We start from the raw sequence: 8,210 nt of genomic DNA, 5'->3' as shown, positions 1-8,210 counted from the left end.
TTATATTTATGGAATTAATAAAGTTGTAGCAGATTAGTTTACCACTGCCACAAATTATTCTCATTTTTAATTTGATTATAAATATTATATAGTTTTAATCTTTATTATACTATTCAAATATAAATAGTTTATACCATATATATGCTAAAAATATAAATTAGTGATACATATTTTAAAAATATGTCCAATTTAACAAATTTATACCTTAAACTGCAACTGCTACCTTTATATACCATATACATAAAGTATTATATTTATACCCATAAATATATAAAGTTGTTATAAATGTATTTACATTATAGTGAATGTCTATCAAGATCTATCAAGATCTACTTTGATATCTATTAGGATTTGAAACATCCGTCTTTTACTCAGACTAGGAGTAAATTTTCCCTATAAATAGAGAGATTTTGTTCATTGTATTTACAATCTTATGGTCTCTCATCCATCAAGAGAAATAAAGAAGTCTCCCTCTTCTCTCTCTGTTTTTTCTTCTTGTTTTTTCTTTATATTTCATAACACGTTATCAGCACGAGGATCTGCCAAATAAGGTGAGATTATAAATCTAAAGGTCAAGGTTAGTAATTCCTTATGTTATTTGTATTTTTCTATTAATGATATAATTATTGTTGGATTTGAGAAAAATTAATTGGTTTGGAACCATTTATATTTTAAATTTATTCCTCAAGAACAATATTATCAAAAAGGATGATAATATGTTGGGTTCAAGTCCCATCGATTCATGCCTAAGACGCCTTTATATGGATCAAATATTGAGTTTGAATCTCAATACACCATATTGATGATATTGTGATGGCTAAGGCAAAATAATGGGTGTTTGATGAAAAGTTTGAAATTCGATCCTTTGAATATGCTTTATTCCATGAAGTGAATGTAGTAGCAATATATGATAAGTCTGAAATATAACAACTTACTTCATTCTTGAGGTTTATGTGGTAACAGTGCATAATATGATTGAAAGAAGGCAAGTGATTAAATGCACGAATATACGCGTGGAGGGACAATATGATAATGATCATCAAAAGTGATGATGTTTTCACACGCTTATATGATTATAAGATATGCTAGAGAAAAATTCTCTACATTATATGTATGCCTCGATTTACTTCTGAAGTAGCAAAATCTTGAAAGAGGTTATAAACTATCATAATTTGATAGGCTTAAGGCACGATTATATTCCATTTCTGGGGAATGAGAAACTTATTAATGCAAACGTGCACTTGATTGTGATTGTATCACAACTCACCTCCGAAAGAGGTTGAATAATTTTGAAATCTACTTCTAAAGTAGTAAATCTGAAATTTATTCATGTAATAGTAAATCTGAAATTTACTAAAGAAAAAGTACATGTCATGGTAAACTTGGTGTTTACTAGAATAAAAGTTCATAAATTGATATGAACGATTGTGACATTTCAAAGATGTGCATGTATTGAAGAACTAGAAGATTCTTCAAGAATTATTTATGCCGTTTGTTCTCATGACAAGTTGGTTGGACCAACTAATATTGGGATTGGATCCCTTCAAAGCTGAAAATTATAAAAGGTGAATAAGGGTCCGTTCACCTATCATGTGATATGTTGAAAAGATGCATCAATAAGATGATCACATGTACATTCATGGTCAACCTACGTTTGACATTCATAAAGTTACTTGTTCAATATAAATTGACCATAATTTTCAGATTGTGTAATCAAGATAATTCATCTTGATGATGATGGTTTAACATTGAATGTCTTCGATAAATATCTAAACCATTGTTAATGAGAACAAAACTTAATGTATTGGTCTGAAATATGATATATTGCAATAACATTTGTATGTATTAGACCAATAAATTATGATTATTTCTTCCCCCTCAATTGGTTCAAGGTCGGAAACAAATTATTCCATCTAATAATTTTGACGTGCGGTATACGATTAATAAATATACCATAATGCACAACGATGGCTTTCTCAAAGAAGTAGAGGATGTATGTTAGTTTTCCTAACATAATAGGGAGATTATAAGCGCTATGAAATATGTTGAAAATTATCACCATATCCTCATCCAAAAGATAATTCAAGTCAAATATTGTAAGTATCTCATATTAAGCGCAAGTGCTCTTATTTTGTGTTCCTAAAAGACAAAGTCTATGCATGCGTGAACCGTGGTAGACTGATCGGTTCCAAATGAAATAGTCCTTGAAAAATAAGGAGCAAATAATCTTAATAAGAAGGCAATGAATTCTTGAAGAGCCTACGGCATACCACTTCATGAAACCTTATGAGAGGTTCATGTACCTAAAAATAATGAAGTGATGAGATCTCAAATGTTATGTCGCATTATGAACTGATATAAAATGATATATCATCAATATCTTTGATACAATATTGATGCAATATTGTGAAAGATTATGAGGATCCGAATTCTACATTAATTTAAGCATGGTGACGTAGAAACATTTATCAAGTGACATGAAATGATGCATCTTGGTAAGTGAAAACTTATTTGATTTGCAGTCCAGACACTTAAAGATGTCACAAATAAAATGTTGAATATTGTCACTTTGACAAAATTTGTATGAAAACTTCTTTAAGGATTCAAAATATAAAAGTTTCTGGAAAACTTATTGATAATCCTTATATTGTATAAGCTTATAGCTTGAAAATTATTGAAACTCTTGCAGAGTTTTCAAAAGCAATAAGATTATTTGCTGAAATGAGAAATATACCAATTTGGATTGATTATGAAGTACCATATCTTGGTACAATTGGTGCACTCATGTATCTTGTAAAAAACTACAAGACCCAATATAGTCATTCGCTCAATTTGTTAGCAAGGTATATTTCTACTTCTACTAGGAGACATCGAAATGGGATAAGATATATGAGTTTATTTTATTCTAACGATTGTTGTCCCAATCTTACTGATCATGCTGATGTTGGGTACTCATCTAACTCGCATAAATCTCGGTCTCAAACATACAATGTGTTCACATGTGGGGATACTGTCATATCTTGGAGATATACAAAGCAGTCTATCATAGCCACTTCATCGAATCATGCTGAGATAATAGCTATTCATGAAGTAAGCCTAGAATGTGTATGGTTGAGGTCCATGATACATCTCATTCGAGAAAAGTATGGTATGAAATATGAAAATCTACCCACAATTTTATACAGAGATAATTCAGCATACATAGCACATCTTAAGGGAGGATTCATAAATGGAGATAGAATGAAGCACATTTTGCCAAAGCTTTTCTACATACATGAGCTACAAAAGAATGATGATATTAACGCGCAACAAATTCGTTCAACTGACAATGTGACTAATTTATTCACCAATTCTTCTTCAATTACAACTTTTAAGAAGATCGTGCACAAGATTGAGATGCAAAGGTTCAAGGATGTTCTCATTAGGGGGAGTTAATACGCATTGTACTTTTTTTCCCTTACGATGTTTTGTCCCACTGGATTTTCCTTGTAAGGTTTTTAATGAGGCAGCCGAAATGCGTATTATTAGAGACGTATACTCTTTTTCCTTCACTAAATTTTTTTTCCTACTTGGTTTTTTCTAGTAAGGTTTTAACGAGGCACATTATCTACCAATTAGACATTCAAGGGGGAGTGTTATAAATGTATTTACATTAGAGCGAATGTCTATCAAGATCTACTTTGATATCTATTAGGATTTGAACCATCCGTCATTTACTCAGACTAGGAGTAAATTTCTCCTATAAATAGAGGGGTTTTGTTCATTGTATTTACAATCTTACGATCTCTCATCCATCAAGAGAAATAAATAAGTCTCCGTCTTCTCTCTCTATTTATTCTTCTTATTTTTTCTTTATATTTCATAACAAAAGCATTATATTTATAACAGAAATATACAAAGTATGCTATATATAAAGTTTATACCATGTATATACCATACACATACATATATAAATATACAAAGTATTAAGAAACATACTAAGCATATTTATAACATAAATATACAAAGTATGTTATATATGAAGTTTATACCATATACACACATATATAAATATACAAAGTATAAAAGAAACATACTAAGCATATTTATAAATTTATGGTATATGATATAATATATCATAAATATGCAAAGTATGTTTTACATAGAAATAATTCATTCACACATAGTAAAATCTTTCATGTATAAGAAAATTAAAGAAATAAATTAGCGGCACCCTAAAATTTAATAACAACTCATCATTTCCTATTGTCTAGGAACGGAAAATAAAGGAAATAAATTAAATAAATTCCTAAAAAAATAAATTTGTTTGAAAGATAATATTTGTTATCTAAAAAATAGGAAGCAGTGATATGTTAATATAACGTCCATATTTAAAATTTTTAAATATGTTTAAACGGCTATTAATGTAAATATTATATATGTCATAATTGAAATTCATTAAATATGGCCATGTATATGTAATTATTTTTATAAAAGTGGCTAATTGTGTTGTTTTTTCGTTAGTAGGTAAATTTTAGTTGGGTGATTTTAAACGTTTGTAAAAGTTGGGGCATAAAATCATATTTAAAAAAGTTTTTTCAAAAGTCAAAAAAAAAATTCAAAAAAGACATGGCCAAACACAACCCCAACTCCAATTTCAACTCCAACTTCAACTCCAACTCCGAAAATTTTTAGTTTTTAAGGCGAAACGACTACTAAATCTAAAGAATTCCACACGAAATAAACATCATTCATTGAAGAAGCTAATACTTGATATTTTTGGGACGAGTTTAAGCTAGAAAAAGTTTGGGGTATTACAAACATGTTGGCCTTGCTCCTTGTGACAGCTCCCAAGCTTCCGAAAGTAACACCAATAATGCTTTCTACTTCAGCAGAGAACTTTGAATCAGTTAACGTGGAAGCAGTTGATTGAAAATTGACCATCTTGAAAGTCATTTAAGCTTTCTTAATATTTAAAGTTGAAAAAGTTGAGATGAGAGGTAGAGATTGTCCCATTGGGCGTGCCAGAATTTGTTGAAAAATAAAATTTTGATGCCAAAAAATAGATAATCGAGACAAGAAAATATTGTAATAATTAATTTATTGATTTCAATATGTGAGTGTTACAATCTCTATGAATCTTCTGATTCGCCTTTTCAAATATAAATTCAAGGGTTTAAAGCTTGATCTTGAATTTGAACTTGATTTGTTGATTTGAGGGACTTGATCTTGACTTGTTCTTGAATTCAAGGGCTTTTGAGCTTGTTATTGAATATTGCGGACTTGATCTTGAATCTTGATGAACTTGATTTGAATGCTTGTGTTTGATCCATGAGCTTTCTCTTGCTTCTTGTTAGAGTTCTGGGGGTCCTTTTTTGAGTTATGACCCCTATTTATAATTGTAGAAAAGGAAGAGTCATGATGAATATGGACTTCCTTTGATCAATCAGATTTAAGTGACATGACATCTTTTATGGGCTTTTGATTTCACTAGACCTGCTGCATCATTTTGACATGTGGCATGGTCCTATTGATTCTTTCACTTGACTTGGCATGCCACGTCGTTTGACACATGATGCTTATTTGGGCCTCTAGAATATGACAATAACTTGGGCTTAGCAAAGTGAGCTCATCATTTATAACCCAAATCAATGGGCTAGCCCAATAAAAATTGGACTTTAATTAAATCCATACATGTTTGGACTTAAATAATTAATTCAATTATATTAATCCGCAATATTTATTTGGGACTAATCTATTTTAAATTTAATATAATTCGAATTTCGTACAGATTTCAATTTAATAAAATTTCGTTGCCCACAAATATATATATATATATATATATATATATATATATATATATTATGACATTATATATTTCTTGTAATTTCTCTTTAATTTCTACAAATTAACAAACATATTATTTCAATTATACAAACTCTTAATTTTCCTAACAACATTTAGTCCAAACTTGAACATTCTTGTAAATTAAAACACATCATGCAGGATTTTTGATTGCAACTAAGATTCGATTTTTTTCATGTTAGTTACTACTATTTCTATTTTATGAGTATTTTCTCATCGATTAAATAAAAAATCGAAACGTTAAGGACAAAAAATCTATAAACCAAAAACTCGGTAAAAAATATCTTATTGATTTGGTTATTGGTTTAGCATATTTAAAAATCAAAATCGATAAATTAAACCGATAATATATAAAATCGAATTGAACCGACCGATGCACACCCCTAATCGAGACTCTTATCAAAAGCAATATCTTAACCTTTAAAAATATAACTTTTATACATGCTAATTTCCTCAAACTCCGGCATTATGCAGGACATGTTGTTCTTTTCTCTAGAATGTTATCTCTCTTTTACTTACTAAGGGGTCATTTGGTAGGGTGTGTTAACAAAAATAATGCATGCATTATTCTTGTATACTGCTAATACCTTGTTTGATACAACTTTTCACCCTATGCATTAGCTATACATTTTATTGTGTATTAAACTATGCATTATTAATACCACTATTTTCTATGCATAAGTAATACAATACATTTCAACACATAACTCATTTAATGACAAATATGTCCCAACTTTGTTTTTCCACTATCTTTGATTGTAAAAGCGGCCTTCCATTTCTTTGTACTTTTCATGGAAAAGAGGTGATTTTCTCCTCATCTTCTTCCTTCTTCTTAATCAAACATTATTTGCTTTTCTCCTTTATTTTAGTAATCCTACCAAAACAATATTATAGTAATCCTTTGATCATTCTTAGTTTTCAATTTCTTCTTTTTTTTCGATCAAAATTACGTCAATTTTATTGCTGGGCTTTTAGAGTCCAGAAAAATATCCAATTGAACTTAAGAAACAGCAACATTAAGGATCAAATTAAATGATAAATAATGAATGTGAATAAAGGAGCGGACCTCTGATTTGATCGAGAAACGGCAAAGCAATCGAAGGAGAAGGAAGTGGAAATTGAGTTTTCCTTTTCAACTACATTAGTTGCTACTTGCGTCAAAAAAGTTTACAAAGCAGGATATTTTGGTAAATAAATATTTTTTTATAAAGATTATATAAATATATAATTATTTTTAATATATTAGCTCAAACAATGTGTAAGAAATAATGTATGCATAACTAATATCAACATTATTAATACTTGCATTAATAATGCAAGTATTGTTAATACACTTTATTCAACATTATTCCTATACATCCTACCAAACGACCCCTAATAGTAGTTTCTCAAATGAAGCAACAAGCACTCCACAAAAGAACGCACGATTGAAATGTCCCCTTAACATAAAAAAAAAAGTGACAGATTTATACCATCAAATTAAAAAGTAACAAAAGTGGATTTGGTGCAATTTTTTTGCACACCATGTTTCATTTTTTTAACGTTTTGAGTTAACAGAAGTTAAAAAAGGATGGTGTACTCTTTTATGCACCATTCATTTTTTTTCTATATGGTGCACTATATGAAAAAAATATATGGTGCACTCTTTTTGAGCATCATCCATTTTTTTTATATGGTGCACTAATTTTGTACACTATATGAAAATAAAATATATGATGCGCCTTTTTATGCACCATTCATTTATTTTCTATATGGTACACAAAAATAGTGCACCATTGTAAAAAAATATATAGCGCACTATATAAAAAAATTATAAACAAAGTGCAAATTTAATATATATGATAAAAGAAAGTGTCAATTAAGTATATACAAAATAAAAAATTTATGATGTTGTATGAAAAACATAGACTGTGCACTAAAATACTAAGTAGTTCACTATTTGAATACACTAAATGAAAAATAATAGATACTGCACTAAAATAGTGCGACATATGACAAAATTTAAAAAAAATTAAATTTTGGTACAATATATGACAAAAAAAAAAAAAGAATAGTGCATTGAATAGTGCACTATATTAAATAAATTAAATAAGTACGAAATAAAAAAAAAAGAGAGAGTGCAAGAAAAAATGTTATATAAAATAAATAAATAAAAAATACACTCAAATCGCTATATATTAAAAAAATTCACTTAAATAATGCAATTTATGAAATAAATAAAACAAAATAAAATGGATGATACACAAAATAAGTGCATTATATAAAAAATAATTAATAGTATATTATTTTTATGCACTATATGAAAAAAATAGATAGTGTACTAATTTTGTATTCTTTATGGAAAAAAATATAGTGCACTATTGTGA

This window comes from Capsicum annuum, chromosome 11 (assembly GCF_002878395.1).
Source record: "Capsicum annuum cultivar UCD-10X-F1 chromosome 11, UCD10Xv1.1, whole genome shotgun sequence".
Taxonomy (NCBI): Eukaryota; Viridiplantae; Streptophyta; class Magnoliopsida; order Solanales; family Solanaceae; genus Capsicum; species Capsicum annuum.
This window is presented reverse-complemented; position numbering follows the sequence as displayed.